Source organism: Rhinatrema bivittatum, chromosome 4 (genome assembly GCF_901001135.1).
Source record: "Rhinatrema bivittatum chromosome 4, aRhiBiv1.1, whole genome shotgun sequence".
NCBI classification, from domain to species: Eukaryota; Metazoa; Chordata; class Amphibia; order Gymnophiona; family Rhinatrematidae; genus Rhinatrema; species Rhinatrema bivittatum.
In genome coordinates, this window is record NC_042618.1 from 97,385,990 (window position 1) to 97,404,750 (window position 18,761).

An 18,761-nucleotide genomic window follows, 5' to 3' on the forward strand; every position below is an offset into this window, starting at 1 on the left:
CAATTTTCAAAAAGCCCTTTTACCCAGGTAAATATCCATTTACAGAGGTAAATGCATTTCAGAAAAGCCCTCTTCCTGAGCAAATGGAAGAAACTGTGATAATGTGGTCACATGTGTGGAAGCAGGTTGTTTATAAAATATGCATGTATTCTGTTTAATTGTGCGCATACCAGTTCATGGAGACCTCTGCCACTGTAAGCAACTCAGTAACATGTGTTACTGGGTAGCTTACAATGCATTTAATTTTTAGGCTGATGCCAAGAGAAAAGAATTTAGGGCTCAATTATTGGTTTATAGACAGTGAATAATGGGGAATGCCCAAATAGAAACAATTGCTTTTACAATTTAGGTATTTAGGTATTTAGGAGATATTTACAATTTAGGTATTTAGGAGATATTCATAAGAAAAAGAAAACCTTTGCCATAGTCTGAAAATTCATGTCTGACAAATGGAGTTTGCAAGGAGGCTTGTAGGTCATGGATAGGCAAACTATGGGGAGCTTTGATCTGGTCAACTCATCATTTAAAATTATTTAAATTGAATAAATAGATTTTTGGGCCCATCATCCTATAGCTCCATTGTTCTCCGTGCCCATGTGATCAAAGGCACAACATCGTGGACCTTTAATGATGATGTAAACAAGGACAGCCACAGAGCTATGGTGATCTTATTTCCCTGCTTGCTCTGCGATACAGGAGAAGGGAGAGGTAACTGCATGAAGAAAGAGGCAGACATCATGCAATAGAAAGAGAGGGAGCCAGAACCTACACTTTGTTCTGCTGCAGCCACTGAAGGGTCATCTTACCTTATGTTTTGGATCAATGGTTGATGAATGCAAATTCTCCTCCAATATTTTCTGTTAAGAAGCTGCATTCATCCTGTCATCAATTTTGACTAAATTTTCTGTGCCACTATAGCTCAGCCCTCCCCCCTCCCCAAAACAGCAGAGATCCACCTCCATATTTCACAGTAGGGATGCTGTGTTTCTCTTCATAGGCCTTGTTCACTCCTCTTCAAACATAGCATTTATGGTTGTGACCATAAAGTTCAATTTTGGTCTCATCACTCCAAATTATTTTGTTCCAGAAGTTTTGAAGCTTCTCTAAGTGCTATTTGACATATTGTAAGCGGGCTGTTTTATGGCCTTGGTGGGGCAATGTTTTTTTCCTGGCAACTCTTCCATGCAGCCCAATAAGAAGATACTTTTGTTTAAGTATCTCCTTATTGTGCATGCTGAAACACCCACACCACTTTGTTTCAGAGAAGCCTGTATTTCAGAAAAGTGGGTTTTCTTTGCATCCTGACAAAGTTTCTAGGCAGTTGTGTCTGAAATCTTTCTTGGTCTGACTTGCTATTCACTGAATCTATAAATTTCCACTTCCTGATCAGAGTTTGAACAGTACTGATTGGCATTTTCAAATCTTTGGCTATCTTTTTACATCTTTTTCCTAATTTATATGGTTGAACCACTTTGCTCACAGATCCTTTGACAGTTGTTTTGCTCTCCCCATGCTTCAATAAGCACCAAAGTCAGTGCAGCCCTGGATGAAATGCACAATGGATTTTCAAGGGCTAAGAAACGTATTACTATTTATACACAGACACTAATTACAATCAAACCCTTCATTGCCATCTCAACCTGTGTGTGCCAACTTTATTGTATATTATCAACCTAAACATGCAAGGGTATGCAAACTTTTGAACAGGCCCAATTTATTATTTTCTTTATCGCTATGGTTTGTTTAATGATTGTGATGTATAATAGTTTAATTTGACGTACATTAAAAATAACAAACATGTTTTGTCAGATCACTCTTGTTTTCTTAAAATGATACACATCTTACATATTCAGCCAGGGCTATGTAAACTTAGGTTTACAACTGTAGTTTCTGTAGCCCTGTAGCCCAGTCTTTTTTAAATAATACAACATTTTCTAGTTAGCCTGCAGCATCTGTTTGTCTAGCAGAAGAAAAGCATAAAATTGAAGCAGAAACATTAAACAATGTTTATTAGCAATTGTAAAGTTCTTATGATCAAAATCAAAAACTTAGGAGAACAAGAATACTGACTTCTTGTGTGGCATGTCAAAAAGTGTATCACTGCCCTTTCACTGCTCTTTATTACAAGTTATATCTAAGGGCCTAATAGCATCTACAACAATACACAGCCCACATACGCATGTACGTGGGCATTTTTTCACAAGCACCACTTTTAAAATTGTCTTCTTAGTGTTTACATTTTTAATCTAGGAGTATAAGTTGTTCTGTCCTTTCTTGAAGCAACAGCCTGACCAGATCCCCAAGGGGAGAACTGCCCCTCTACTCTCTGACAGGAGCTTTGAGGGGACCCTCTCCCCAGGCCCTGGTGCAGATGAGAACCACAAGTGTGGTCATGCACAAAAAAAAGTTTGCCCACCCCTGCTGTAGAGGATGGAGCAGTCACCATAGATTTCATTAATGACTTCCACTTGACACTCAGATATATCCTACTGGCTCTGGAAGCAGTTACTGTGAAAGTTGCAGCTTCCTTGAGATATGTTGTTCTTCCACAAGCAGAAACATGATATTTTCACAAATAGTTTGATTTTATTTATCTCTGGGAAGGAACATGAATACTTTGTTTGATTTTTAATTGTATTATTGGTTTGTTAATTGTAATGTGGGCAGATACTTGCTCAGTCATTTAAACATTGTAACTTTCTTAGTATTTGTTAAAATAAACCAGTGAGAAATATTTTTAAATAAATAAATACCCATTTATCAGAGCATGTACTTTCCATTTGTTGCCAGCAGCCCTCTGACCTCAATGCATTCACTCCAGATTGAGGCTATGTAAATGTAATCTGGAGTGCTGCTTCACTGGCACTGTTCCCATTACTTCTACTGGAACAGTTTTGGCATTCTGAAGTATATTCCATGTTTGTTGGAAAATAGGAATGTTACCTGCACTAAACTCCCTTCTCTCAATTTTGAAACAAAGCCAAATCTTTTCTATGCAAAAATCTGCTTACAGTCTTCAATTAGACTCCATGCATCATTTGTTCTCAACTGCTACAAACCAAAAAAGAGAGCTCTTTCCAGCGCTATTAGAAGAGCTGTCTTTGGTCTTAACCTCTCAAGAGAGTCTCAAGTGTACTTCCTTGTTCTCCCAAGATCTCCAAGAGTCTGACAGTGAAATAATGGACTTCATTTTTTGAACAGTTGAATCCATATGAAGTCCACTGTTTGCTGAAATAAAAAGTTTCTAAAAGTTCCTTCAGATATTTTTATAATTTCTGTTTGATTTTTATGTATGTTCACATGTACCCCACCCTGAACCATGGAAAGGTGGGTAATAAATATTTTAAATAAATAATACAAAAAAAGCTTTATTCTGTCCCCTATACAACGCAGACACACAGGACCTGATTTTGAAAAGAATTTACACGATTAAAACTGGATTTTGCACATGTAAATATACTTTACCCATGTAAGTGGGCTTTTTGAAAATTGCTACAATATATACCATTGAATTGACCATAGGTTATACAAGTGTAAGTGCAGTTTACATGTAGAAATGGCTTTTGAAAATTGCTACAATAGAATGTTATATTTACATTGTATCTCCTTTGAAAATGACCTCCATAGGGGCAGATTTTTAATATTACGCGTGGGGGGTACATTTCTGCGCGCTACCCAGAGCACACAAATATACACCCAATTTTATAACATGCGTGCACTGCCGCGCGCATGTTATAAAATCCGGGTTCGGCGCGCACAAGGGGGTGCACACTTGTGCACCTTGCGCATGCCGAGCCCTAGGGGAGGCCCAATGGCTTTCCCCATCCCCTCCAAGGCCGCTCCGAAATCAGAGCGTCCTTGGAGGGAACATTTTTTTGGGTCCCCCCCACCTTTCCCTCCCTTCCCCTATCTAACCCACCCCCTAGCCCTACCTAAATCCTTCCTCCTACCTTATTTCGTTGAGTTACGCCTCTGGCAGGCATAACTTGCGCGAGGCCCCGACACAGGCCACTGTGTCAGAGTACTCGGCCACGCCCCTGGACTGCCACCACACACCGGCCACGCCCCCGGACACAGCCCTGCCCCCAGACCGCCCCTTTTTGAAAGCCCCAGGACATACGCGCATCCCGGGGTTTGCGCGTGCTGCCGAGCCTGTGCAAAATAGGCTTGGCGCGCGCAGGGGTAGGTTTTGGGGGGTTACGCGCATATCTTACATGCGTAACCCTTTGAAAATCTTTCCCATAGTGCATAATCAACACCACGCTGAACAATAGATCTACAGTATGTAACTTGCAAAGGTGCCTTCTCTCTCATTTTATTTCAAACTGGCAAATGTAACAGAAACAAGGGAATATTAATTTATTCATGCCTTCACGCTCTGCTGATTGGTCTCTCCAGGGTCACATGTCAGTGAAAGGGCCAATACCTTTTCAGAAGGCTGTTCCTTCAGAATTTGGAAAGGAGATTTGTCCTTTCACTGACACATGACAGTGGAAGGACCAATCAGCTACCAGTGGGAACAGTCCTGGCAAAGGGGTTGAGACCTTCTCTGGCTGGGAGTCCTGGTGGTTGAGGATTTGGAAAGGTTAGAGTTCTGCCAGGCATGGATATCTTTAAGGAGAGGGGGAGGGGCTGAAAGGGAAACTGGGACCTACTGGACTGGACCTGATCAGACCCGGACCCAACAACACTGCTCCAACTGTTTCTTTTTAGGTGAGATGGATGCTTGGGAGGGGAGGGAGGACTCACTGGATTAATCAAATGGATCTGATCCAGTCTGCCTGAGTGGGGTTTGGTGGGCTCCTCTTACTATAGGAAGTTTAACTCCTGCCTCTGACCAGGTATTACATTTCCTATTGTAAAAGGAGGCACAATGGTACCCTCCCCAATAGCATTCCTCCTTGCATTGCAGGGTAATAGCTAATAAGGTTTATTACCTTGCAATTAGCATAAGCCGCGCTTATCATACAGTGGGATTTTTTTACATGGTTTTTTTGGCACTAAAAGCTTTATTGCATGCCCAGGCAAGATTAGTGCTGAAAAATCCATGCTAAAACATGAGAAAAAACCTAGGGTAGAGTCATCACTGCTTATTATATGGACCCCCAAAGTTCCTTAATCCATTCAGATCCATCTTGCTGTCTCCAGAATGTGTTCTGTCTGTATTTTTATTCTGGTCTTCCATCTAGTTCTCTTTGGCCCCTGTATGATGGAACCAGAGCAGCCAAGGCAGGTATGAACTGATGAAGATAAATCTGAAGAAAAAGGATAGTGGGTATGAGAAGCAGAACTCAATTTTTAAAAATACATATATAATACGTTTTACAATGTAAAGTCATTCCTACATCATAATACTGTCACAGCTCCAGCTCTCCTCAACACTGCTTTAAAGCAAGTTAAATCATACATCTTTTATGGACAAGCAAAACGCTGACCATGAATACGGACAAGAGAAAATCGTGTCTGGATAATAGTAACCATCTTATGAAAGATTCTTCTTGCATTTAAATGTATACCTCATGGAAGACCATTTTTTTTAAAGTAGCAAAGCTCTAGTTTAAGAATTAGCAAGTAAAAGTGGCATGGATGGCAGTGGCATATATGTATTTATTCAAACAATTGAAAAATATTTGAATAAAAATGTAAAAGTGTAAGATGGAGAACAGTATTTCGGACTCATATAATTCAGGCAATGTTATTTAATGTTTTGTATCATGTATTTAAACAGAGAATGCAATTACTATGTTAATCCATAATTATCTCAACTGAACTGAAGAGGAATGCTCATAGTTATAATCTGTCTACCTGTTAAAAGTGTATTTTCCATAGCATCTGACAATAGTATCTTTGATAAATGTACCAAAACCATCTGTCTCTTCACTGCATTATTAGAACAATTGGGTGTAGTTTGTAGAATTCAGCATATCCTCAACTGAATTTCAAAATGTTTTCAGGCACTTAAGAACTTGCATTATTTCTAAATAATGAGGTAAAGCTATATTTAGCCACTTGGAGAAATTTTCCAAAGGATTTATGCACAAAAACCTAGTTATATTGTTTGTTGGACTTTGTTAGATGTTTAAACTGTGAGACTCATCAAATGATATTTTATCGTATTTGCAGAATATAAATGTTTTAATAAATCAAACAAAATAAATCACCTTTTAAAAATTATCTGGAGCATTGTGCAAAGAAAAATAAATGTGCAACTCGATTGACTTTTCCTTGCATTCACAGTAAGCACTCCAGGGGGGAGAAGCTGGGATGGGAAAATCATTTACACACACTTTTAATTTTGGAAGCAGCATATGTGTATGTGTATGCAAATTCTGGGAACCGATACATTTTCAAAGTGGACTTATGCATGTTAAGTCCAATTTGAAAAATTAGGCTAAAGTCTGTGGGTACATTTAATAGGGTTAGGTGAGAGGAGACAACAATGCATGTAGTTTTTTATTTTCAAAATTACATGTATTGTTTAGCCTGGAAAAAGGGCCCATAAGAAAAGGCACAAATATCTTTATGCACTTTTTTTGTGCAGCAATAGTCAAAAGAATACTATTCAAGTAGTTTTGTTTTCATTACAGGTTCAGACTTCACTGATAAAAACTACTCGTGTGTGCAAAATGCGAACAGTTTAATTATTGCCTCAATGTTCTTATGCTAGTGGAGTTTGAGGTTTGAGCTTATATATTAATTTAAGGTCAATGATGTACTGAAGGGGGTCAGCCTTCAGAGTTCACCACCAACGCTGACTCTGTTCTCTAGTGGCCCAAGTCCCTGCTCTCCCTTGTGCATGTTCCTACTTCTGCCTCTGGCCTTCTCCCTCCATGCGCCAGCACCAGTCATGATAGTCCATATATTCCTAACACAATTGGTGTAGCCAAAGGCATATATTTCCTTTTTCGCTTGTACATGCATGGTTCAATGGTTGAACTGTTTAGAGCTCTATAACACAAAGCACTGCATAGTTCAAATAGCTGATCACTGAAACTCATAAGAACATAAGAAATTGCCATACTGGGTCAGACCAAGGGCCCATCAAGCCCAACATCTCGTTTTCAACAGTGGCCAAACCAGGCCACAAGAACCTGACCAAACACTAAGTAGATCCCATGCTACTGATGCCAGTAATAGCAGAGGCTATTCCCTAAGTCATCTTGATTAATAGCAGTTAATGGACTTCTCCTCCAAGAACTTATCCAAACCTTTTTAAAACCCAGCTACACTAACAGTATTAACCACATCCTCTAGCAACAAATTCCAGAACTTAATTGTGCATTGAGTGAAAAAGAATTTAGTACGATTAGTTTTCAATTTGCTACTTGCTAATTTCATGGAGTGTCCCCTAGTCCTTCTATTATCCGAAAGAGTAAATAACTGATTCACTTCTACCCATTCTAGACCTCTCATGATTTTAAAGACCTCTATCATAGCACCCCTCAGCCATCTCTTCTCCAAGCTGAAAAGTCCTAACCTCTTTAACCTTTCCTCATAGGGAAGCTGTCCATTTCCCTTTATCATTTTGGTCACCCTTCTCTGTAACTTCTCCAGTACAACTATATCTTTTTTGAGATGCGGTGACCAGAACTGTACACAGTAATCAAGGTGCGGCCTCACCATGGAGCGATACATAGGCATTATGACATTTTCTGTTTTATTCACCATTCCCTTCCTAATAATTCCTAACATTTTGTTTGCTTTTTTGACTGCCACAGCACACTGAGCCAACGATTTCAACTATGATGCCTAGATCTTTTATCCAATATGTTAACCTCTTCAAAAAAATGAAGCAGATTTATGAGGTAAGATTTCCCTTGGGTAAATCCATGTTGACTGTGCTCCATTAAACCATGGCTTTCTATATGCTCTGTGATTTTGATCTTTAGAATAGTTTCCACTATTTTTCCCAGCACTGAAGTCAGGCTCACTGGTCTATAATTACCCGGATCGCCCCTGGAGCCTTTTTTAAATATTGGGGTTACATTGGCCATCCTCCAATTTTCAGGTACAATGCATGATTTTAATGATAGGTTACAAATTTTAACTAATAGATCTAAAATTTCATTTTTTAGTTCCTTCAGAATTCTGGGATGCATATCATCCAGTCCAGGTTGATTTTCTACTCTTTAGTTTGTCAGTCTGTCCTAATATATCATCCAGGTTTACAGGGATTTGGTTCAGTTCATCTGACTCATCACCCTTGAAAACCATCTCCGGAACCAGTATCTCCCCAACATCCTCATTAGTAAACATAGAAGCAAAGAATTAATGTAGTCTGAAACCAGACAGAGAGAGTGGGAAGGAGTGGGGATTAAGGAGAGAACAAAGATTAGGGAGAGTGAGGACTCAGGGACCAGTGGATAATTGGGGAAACTGGGGATTGAGAGGCAAAGAAAGAAATGGGGATAAAGGGGGGACCGGGAAATAATGATTAAGAGGGACGTGGGAATTGGCATGATTAAGGAATCTGGCTGAAAATAGAGCAGTGCCACCCAATTCCTATGTTCTTGTTCTCTCCCAATCATGCCAAGATTGGGAGAGAACAAGAACATAGGAATTGGGTGGAGAATGGGGGACAGCAGGGACTCAGGGACTGGCTGAGAGAGTGGGGATTCAAAGATTGGATACGAATTGAGGGCAAGACCATGGATTCAGAGTTTGGGTGAGAAAATGGGAAAGAGTAAGGTCTTTGGGATAGGGAAGAGAGCTGGAGTGAGAATCGGGAGAACAGTAGTTACTCTGCAATTGGATAGAGTGAACTCTAAATGAATATACAGAATAGAGAGAAAAGGAGAAGAGACAGTTGAAAGGGAAATATCTATCTTAGAGACAGCTGTAGGGGAGGAAGTGAAGAAGGCAGGAAAGAGAAGCAATGGTAAATTGGCAGGGGACCCTGGAAAAAGAATTAGGGCAAGACAAACAGGAAATCAGAAAAGAGAGGCTGGGACCCATGCAATTAGAAATGGAAACTGCCTAGAAAACCAAAGGCAGTTGAGTGATTACAATATGTCTTCTTTGGAAATAGTCACATTGTAAATTATAGCACATAAAGAGTAAAGACCAATATGGTCCATTCTGCAGCACTTGGTCTACATTGGGTATATATGCATATAAATTCCTATATGTAATCTGTCATCCATTCCACCATCCCCCATATCCTTCTCCCAACCTAGTCCTAAGGCAGACCAGCGAGATGCTTAAGGCGTGTCCCATCTGACTCCAGCTGTCTGCAATGAAAAAGGAATTGACTCAACTGAGAGGAATTGTCTCTGATCCTCCCTCACTATGCAGCAGCCAGAAAATCTGCCAGTTTTCCCTAAAGGATTCAAAAAAAGGTATAGATGGGTTACAGTAAGCTCTGGCAGGTTAAGATCAGTGATAAAGAGAGAATCACCTCAGATAATATCCATCCAAAATGCATTTGGAGCCTGGGAAACAAATGGTATTCCAGAAATGACATCTGATGTGGTAACAGAGTTGCCAAAAGCTACCTATGGCACACAAAAAAAGAAGGTACTGCCAAAATATCATAAAAAAGGACAATAATCCTTCACCTAAGGCACTCTCTTATTAAAGGTATTAACTTGAGGGGCACATTTGGAGGTGGGGGGGGGGGGAATGTATATTCATTGAGCAGGGGGAAATGTTTAAAACCCCAAATTTACTCAGATAAGTCCCAATCTTGACTACATATTTTGAATATGAACCCCAAAGAAGCTAGATAAAGGCAAATAAAATGGTACAGGGTGTGCCCCAGAATCCATATGATGTGAACCTCTGCATATGCATATCCCAGGGGAGAGGAGTGACAGGGAGGAAAAATATGTATAAATATCTGAAAGGTAGTAATGCATAAGAAGCTAAGCTTTTTTAATGGAAAGGGTCACAATAAGAAGCTCCAAAGGGGTAGACTAAGAACAACTTCAAAAAATATGTTTTCACGTAAAGAGTCCTGGATGCCTGGAATAACCTCACAGAGGAGGTGGTGGAGTCCAAAATGGTGAGAGAATTCAACAAGCATGGGATGAGCAGAGAGGCTCACCAGCAGCAAGAGGATGGAAATGAAGCACTGGAGTAACCTGAACAAAGCAGCACACAACTTGCTGCATTGTTTTGTTTCTCCAGACATCCCTGTGCTTAATGATATTTTTAGCAGTTAACAGTATGTCAAGTTCATGCTAAAGAAAATCTCTATAGAAAATATCTCAGCTGGGTTGTAAAGAATATTGTGCCAGAGATTTTTCACTTGTACTGTAAAAATAAAAGATTAAAAAGTTTGTCTTGATTTTAATGTAAATTTATCTTTAATCATGTTCAGTCCATGCTTACTGGTGTTATACTCCCTTTGCACAAAGTAATCCTGTTTAGCTGTTAATTATTATATTTCTGAAGAAAGAAAAAGACTGGAAGTGAGTTTAGGGGATTTATTGAAGAATCTTCAAGAAAGCATAGCTAAATTAGGAAATTAAAACAGCAGCAAAATCAGAGAAAAGTGATGTCAAAATATATTATCTTTCTTATCTTATGTAATTTTATATGCGATAAGTTTATTGTTATTGACTCCCATCTGGAGCAATTGGTTGGAATGGTAGTATGCAAATTTCAGAATTAAATTAAATTTGAGGAGCTATACAAATTGCAATCGAAAAGTATTAAATAGGAAGATAAGTGGATCCAGAATGGGGACATTGGCGCTATTGTTATAATTACAGGTTCTGAATACCCCTTTTGCTTCTATATGGAGTCCTGAACCCCTGTACTTCGCACTAGAAGGTACTATAGCACCTACAGCACCTCTCATTCCAGCATTTACTCCTAAGAGCGAAAGTGACTCAAGAAACAGACTTGAATGTCTGTGAAGAACAAAATCAATAAGCACCAATGTATGTATTAAATTGGGAAAAGGAACCAGACTGCACCGGCCGGGGATAGCACTAGCAACCTTCCGTGATCCATTTTTGAGAAGGTACTGGGAAGGTGGGTGGGATTGAGGCTGGGGTTAGGGGGTTGAGGGGAGAGCAAGGGAGGCATAAGGAGGGCTGATTCTTTGAAAATGATGATGCCCTGTGGAGCAGCTGGGAGGAGGTGGACGGCAGCTCTGGACCCCTAGCTATTTCTCTTTTATAATAAATCAGAAAGGTTTGCGGAGGGTGGGCAGAATCGGCCTGGCAGGGCCCATAGGTTATTGAATAGGAGGTAGGAGTGTGCTTTGGGCCACGAGGCCCCCAGTGAGTTCTTTTTTTTAGAATCTGCTTCCCCACTTAATTGGTTACATTTTGTTTGAATATAGCCAGTTAAGGCAGAAGTTATCCAGCCACACAAGGTCAGATAATTTTAAAACTAACTAGCCATATTCAAAAGATGGCCAGTTAAGTTTTAAAGTTATCTGGCTAAACGTACTATAGCTGGATAACTTTATGTGATGGTATTCAGTGGGTCATTTATCCCACTGAATAACCAGGATAACTTATCCGGCTAACTTTAGACCTATTTGAATATTGGCCCTTACGTGTCTATCCCAAGCATGCTGAATTCTGCCAGCATTGGAAGTTTTTTCAGGCATCCACCACCCACTCAGTGAAAAAATATTTTCTCATTTTCCTTTTGAGCTTCCCTCCCTTCAGCTATATGTGATGACCCCTTGTCTTTAAACTTTCCATTGAATTAAAAATGCTAACCTTCTGGTACTTTACTGATGCCTTCTAGATATTTTAATGTTTGTATTATATTTCCATTTTCCTTCTTTCTTTTAGAGAATAGATCTCTAGCTTTTCAGTTTCTCTGTGTCTGCCTTATAATGCAAGCCATGCACCATTTTGGTGGCTTTCCTTTGAAAATCAATGCAATAAATTACGCAGTTGAGCTATAATTCAAGTCACCCATAATTCCTGTAGATGCAAATTTATTTTCACTTTTGCACATTTTGCTGCCTCAGGGACTGCTCATTGCATCTGTCCATGGGAAGGACAATTTTCAAAGTCAGTTAAATAGGTAAACAGTGATTTCCATGTATAAATTGGCAGTTTCAAAATTGCCATCCCTCAATATGGATTTGCATGCACATTCTGGAAGAATGCACATTCTTTTAGCCACATATAGGGGAGGCATTTTCACGAGAATGTTTTGGGTGGAATCACAAAACAATGCATGTGGGTTGCATTTTTCAATTCTATGCATGTTAATTTTCATAAGGAGGTACAAATTTCCGCAGATACTTTTTTCCTATGGAAATTTTCAAACTGAAATCATGTGTGTAGTTTCTCTTAGAAAACTGGTAGAGTCCATAAGTAAAAAATACCCGTGGACTTTTTCCCCAATGCTGCTAGTTTGAAACTAACCCCCAGAATGTATAGGGAAATGGCCATACATAGGAAAGATCATTTTCAAAGGGATTTCTGCATGAAGAAATGGCCTTTTGCAAAATTCCCCTCCTGATATGCAAGTGAGCTTACATGCAGGATTCATGTTTGCACGTGTTTGTCCGGACAGAAGAAAGACATTACTGGGAGTAGGGTTGGGAAGAGGCTTGCCCTTATGCACTTACTTTCGAACGTTCACAATCACACACCTAAAGTTTCCTGAAAATTTTCTATGCACAATTTAGCAGGCATAATTGTGTGTGGATAGTTTCAGCAGGATAATTGTAAAAAGGGCAAAGACACGTTCTTTCCCTTTGTAAAACTAGTGCATCTTATACACTTATTTGCCAACTAATTTATGCAGGCCTTTAAAAAATTGCCCCCACATAGACTACTAAGCAGTCTGTAGTAAAGTCCCTCTACTTTTTACAGACTCCCACGCTTAGGGGGTAGACTTTTGAAAAGAACATACGTGTGTGTTCATGTGCGCCCGCTGTAGCATGCACATGGACGTGCACAAGGGGGGGGGGGGGGCGTAATTTAGCGAATTCATGTGGCAACACATCGTCGCGCTTCCCCAGTTCCCTACCCCCTACCCTAACCTCCCTTACCCTTTCCTTAGCCCCTCCCCCCCATTTTTTTTAAACTTTTTGCTCCTGCAAAGGAGCAGGAGCAAGTTGCGCGCGCGTGCGATCCTCCGGCCCAGCAGCAAATGGCCCCGCCCCCGGACCACCCCACTGCCGAGGCCTGGCTCTTGTGTGCTTAACAACAGGGGTTACGTGTGCGGCTGGGCTCCTTTTAAAATGCGCGCGGTGCTCGCAAGGCCCTGGCCATGCGCATAACCCCCTCTGTTTTACATGCGTGGGCTATTAAAAATCCGGCCTTTAGATTATAGAAGATTTTAGAGTCATCAAGTAATGAGGATCATACATAACTATGCTTTTAGATGGTATCTTTGAAGCAGTCACACGAGCGCACATGTACGCACCTATGTCAGCTGGCACCACAGAACGCAGCCATTTTATAACATATGAGCACATACGTGTGTATGGTATAATATAGGATGTACGCATGTACATGTACGTAGAATTTTATATGGATGCGCAAATGCCGCTTCTACCATGTAAGTGAGGGAATTTTATAAGGGAAATGCGCCATCACTGGGAGTTTTCCCAGTTCATTTCCAGTTTGCCCAGTTAAGTGATAGGACTTCCCACCACCCCCCTAGTTTAATAGTCTCCCTTTCCCCCTATTGGCCCCGACTCTTAAAACCCTGCCGACTAGCCTAGATTTTTTAATTTTATTACTTAAACACCATCCATAGCAGAGGTAAAGTTACATGGCAGGGGACCCTAGTGCACTTGTGTGCATAAATACGTCTGGGACTTTAACATGAAATGTGCACATAACTCCCATGTGCACATAACTCCCATGTGCACATAACTCCCATGTCCCGCCCATGCCCCGCCTTACCTTTTTTGGGGGTTTTCTCACTTGTGTGCGTACAAGGGCAATTTTTAAAAACTGCTCAGCATGTGCTGGCCAGATATGCTCTTGTATCTCCCGATTTAGGCGTGCACCAGGATTTTTAAATTCACTCCTTAATGCTTAAAAAGATGAAAACAATGCATTTGCTGTAACCAAGAACAGGTCCTCAGGGACTGTCAATGATTTATATTATTTATTGTGAGAATGAAACAACAAGCAAACATTTCAAGAAACGAATCGTTTTCTTGACTACTTTCTCTGCAGTCACTTCATGAGTAAATGCATAGATATTGGCTGTACTGCTGTGGTGAATTCCCAGAAGACTGACTGTGCAGCTTTATTACAAGCATGCAACAGATACAATTGTTTAAAATTTCCCTACAGTTTTTAATTGCAATTTTAGTTTAAATCTGTTTTATTAGTTTTCAACTATCAAGCATATGTCTATACAGCAAATCTCCATAATTGCATTTTTAAAAAAAATGTTATTGGTATACTCTTATATTCCACAAATTTCCAATATTTTTTTCAATGCAGATCACAGAAAAATATCCATAAATACAAATATTGACATCGGCAATACAATTTACACAGATTCTGTAAAAAAAAAAAAAAAAAAAAGACATCACAGTAAAATTAAACAATTAATTATAAGCCTGCTAAAAAGAAAATGCCTTAACTTTTAGAAACTCCAATAATAGACCTCCTCCTTTAATTTACTGGGTAAACATTCCATAATGTAAGTCCCTAAAAAAAGATGACTCATTAGCTGCTATGCTAAAAAGGATGTGCTAGGGAAAAATTGTGCATCCTTAGTGCATCCATGGCATTGGTTGCCCCGGAGAAGTAGCCGTGCGCAGGTTATGAAAATGGACGCTCAATTTTGCAAGCATCCGTTTTCCTAACCTGTGCATAGCAACGGGTTATGAAAATGGACATTCATAAAATGAGCGTCCATTTCCCTAACCTGACTGCAGACAAGACACTTTTTTTTCACGTTGCTACTGTTGCGGTCCTGGCCGCGAGCACCGCGGCCAAGCCCTTACCTCTTGATTCCCAGACCTGCTCCCATCTACGGAGTCCTGGCTTGCGGCCTGTTTGGCGGCATCCCCGCTGGGGCAGCGCCGCCGTGAAGGTTCCGGTGGACGCCCTGTTCCTAGGCGCACGCGCGCGCCACTTGGGCGCCTTTGTAGCCCGTTTCCCGCCAGCACTGACTCCGCCCAATTCCTGACGTCAGACGCCGCAGCCTTGATAAGCCGGCCGCGGCCACCCAGCCTTTGCCTTGCAACGGGTTAGCATTCTGGTTTCCTGTTGCGTTGTGCCCCGGAGTGACCTGCTTGGCTACGTCGCTCTGTTCCTGCTACAGTACCTGCTTGGTTCCTGCCTGCCTGCTACAGTACCTGCCTGGTTCTAGTACCCGAGTCCTGCTACAGTTCCTGCCTGGTTCCAGTACCCGAGTCCTGCTACAGTTCCTGCTTGGTTCCAGAACCCATACCCAGTTACAGTATCACTACTGTCCTAGTCTGGCTCCAGTTACCTGTCCTGATCCAAAACCCGCCTAAGTCCCAGCGGCCGGGCCCCTATGGGCTCCTCCTGGGGGGGCTTCGGCTTCCAAGGGTGAAGCCACCTAAGTCCCAGCGATGGGGCTCCTACGCCTGCTCCCGGGGGAGCACCAGCTTCCAGGGTGAAGAGCATCTACGTCCCGCCTGAACATCTGCCTCCCGGCCCGCTGTCCATCAGAGACATTGTCCATCTCTTCCTAGTCTCCAGCAGGTCGGCCCAAGGGTCCACTAAACTGAGACTCCCACAACAGGTACTTTCTGTGGTTCCTCCAGCCTAATATTGCCATGAAATTAAGTAGGAGGAACCAGAGAAAAGCAGTATTTTCTGCTTTTCTGTAAACCTTTGGGGCTCCTCAAGACAACGCCAGCTCCAGGGCTGACGTTAATTTTTGAGGGTAAAAATGTGTGCATTAGGTGCACAATTATTTCTTACATATGTGGGAACTAGCTAATAGGGAAGTGCATTCGTTTGCGACGAAATAGGAAATATAGACAATATTTCCTATTTCATCGTGGTTCGGGGGTCCCCGAAAATGATAGGAAAACCCCACGAAATTTCATGCCATTTTCTTATCATTTTCGGGTGGGGGGGTGGGGGAGAAAGGGCACATAAAAAAACCCCAACCCTTCAGATTTAATTAATTACAATCTCCTACCCTCTTGACACCCCCACCCCCAAAAAAAAAAAACTTGCCTAAAGTCCCTGGAGGTCTAGCGGGGTCCCAGGAGGTATCTCCCCCTCTCGGGCTGTTGGCTGCCACTAATCAAAATGGTGCCGATGGCCCTTTGCCCTTACCATGTGACAGAGGCTATCGGTGCCATTGACCAGCCCCTGTAACATGATAGGAGCAATGGATGGCGCGTGCCATTTTTTAAAATGGTGCTGGCCGTCCATTGCTCCTACCATGTGACAGAAGCCGGCCAATGGCACCGATAGCTCCTGTCATGAGGTAAGGGCCACTGGCGCCATTTTGTTTACTGGCAACCGACGGCCCGAGAGCAGGCGATCACTCCCGGGACCCCGCTGGACCACCAGGGATTTTAGGCAAGTTTTGGGGGGCCAGGAGGGTGGGGGACTGTAATTAATTAAATCTGAAGGGTTGGGGTGGGGTTTGTTTTTTTTGTTTTGTTTTTTTTCACGAAATAATATGATAAAAGTTTTCCGATCTGGGGAGTGGACCGAAATGGCCCTCCCCAGACCCAAAAATCAAATGGAGACGAAACAAAATTGCATGCACACTCCAACTAGCTAATAGTCTCATCAACATGGCAGTGATATGTGATGAGCACTATTAGCTACGCGCTGGTTTGGAAGCATATTTTGGATACGCTAATCCCCTTATTACATAAGGGGTTATGGACGCGCATCCAAAATGCATGTCCAACTGTAGGTTAAACTGAGTGCTAGCCTGAATGCTTGGTATTGCTTTGGCCTGTAAATGACTCTGCCCACATGAACACAATAACCAGGCAAAGGTGCATGAATTTATGAGTTTAGTAAGACATTGCTGATTAACATCATCAAAAGTCAATTAAGATAAATTTTCTAGAAGTTGAGATCTTGCTATTCAAATAACTACAGATGTGTAAATTTAAAAATAATTTGTTTGCAAGCATCTATTTATTTGCAATCTTAAAAGTTAGTCTATACAATTCTATTGGAGTGTTGCCATCAAGGTTACAAGAAACAAAAAATTGTTTCATGTAACAATATATCGTCTGCAGCCAGAATGTTTCCCAATGGTTGGAGATAAACATTGAACAGGACAGATGATAACACCAGTCCCTGCAGAATTCCTAAATTCAATATTTTCCAAAAAGTGCATTTATTTCCTACCCGAATCAGTTGTTTTCTTCCTGACAAAAATGACATAAACCATGTGAGGACAGTGTTTCGAAACCTAAATTATCAAAGTCATTCAAGTAATATATTATGGCAAATTATATCAAGTAGATAAATCAATGTGTAGAGAGGCAAGTAAAGAAAATCACAAAATTGACCAATGGAATCTTCACCTCAAAGTTAAGATATAATGCCACTCAAAAAGGAGGAAAATAACTCAGAAAAAATATGCCACTGCTCCAAGGCATGTTGCGTTTCCCAGCCATGGCAGGCCCGCAGACAGCTCCTCTCACCCCCAATGCCTGGTCCCGGACCTGGCCCTTCCTCTTTGGTAATGGTAGGCAGTCGCCTGTGTGCTTGCGCTCCTGCCACGCTCCCAGGCTCCTCCAGCAGTTCTGCGGCCTCCTCCGGTCCCAGTCGGTGCTCCCCACGTGCATCGAGGAGAGACGCCACCATCTCCTAGTTCCGACCTGCCCACCTTAGGGGCATACGCGCACCTTCGCTGACTTTAAAAGGGTCAAGGTGGGAAACCCTCCCATGGTCCCGGAGACTTTCCTCACTCCAAATGACATCAAATCTTCACCAAGGTGTACTGTGCAGTTCATACATCTCACTCTACATGAGAAACTGGCCCCTAAACCCTAAAGCACCACCAACACCTCACCTCGACCTATTAGATGGCCCTCCTATAGAGATATAAATAGTTGCACACTGTGAGGCCCTCCCCAGAGGCTCTCTCCCTTTCCCCCCTTCCCTCCCTCCAAGCCCAGAAATAGCCAACCAAAATGCAATTCCAAAAATTATAGCCATTTTGGGCCTAATGCTAGGATAAAAGCTGTAGTTATTTCCGATGTAAAACTGTGTGATATTGCCTCTCAAACTGTTCCCTGATCCCACTCCTCCCAAAAATTTGCATTCACGCTTTGCATTAATGTTCTTATCACATGCGTTAACGCCATAATGCATTTTGATGAATGACCCTATAAGCTGGTTAACTTATTCAGTTAAGACCAAATATCCCACTTAGACAATATATTATGTGGATAAGTCGCTCCACCTCGATCCGCCCACTGCCCACTCACAACCTATGCAGCTAAAATGTTAGCTGCATAAGTGACTTATGATGCTAAGTGGCACTGTTGAATGTAGGCACATATTCATTGGCTGGCCACTTAGCCACATAAGTTATACTTATGCAGCTAAATAGCTCTGAACACACTGGGGTACATTTTAAAAGAATGTGCGCTGGATTTTATAACATACGCGAGTAGCTGCGCGTATCTTATAAAATCCGGGGTCGGCGCGCGCGCAAGGGGGTGCACATTTGGGCAAATTGCGCGTGCCGAGCCATGCTCGCACTGCCCGTTCCCTTCACCCCCCCCGGCACCTTCCCCTCCCTTCCCCTACCTAACCCACCCTCCTGGCCCTATCTAGACCCTCCCCCACCTTTATCTGAAAAGTTACTACTGCCTTCGGGCAGTAGTAACTTACGCGCGCCAGCGGGGC

The 18,761-nt window shown here is 41.8% G+C and overlaps 1 long non-coding RNA gene across 1 annotated transcript in view; it reads right to left on the reverse strand.

Moving 5' to 3' along the window:
* Nucleotides 1–4,890: 4,890 nt before the first annotated feature.
* LOC115089331 overlaps nt 4,891–18,761 on the reverse strand; it is a 93,102-nt gene continuing 79,231 nt past the window's right edge. Inside the window, exon 3 of the long non-coding RNA XR_003856079.1 lies at nt 4,891–5,255. This is a non-coding gene — a long non-coding RNA (uncharacterized LOC115089331). The remainder of the gene's footprint in view (nt 5,256–18,761) is intronic.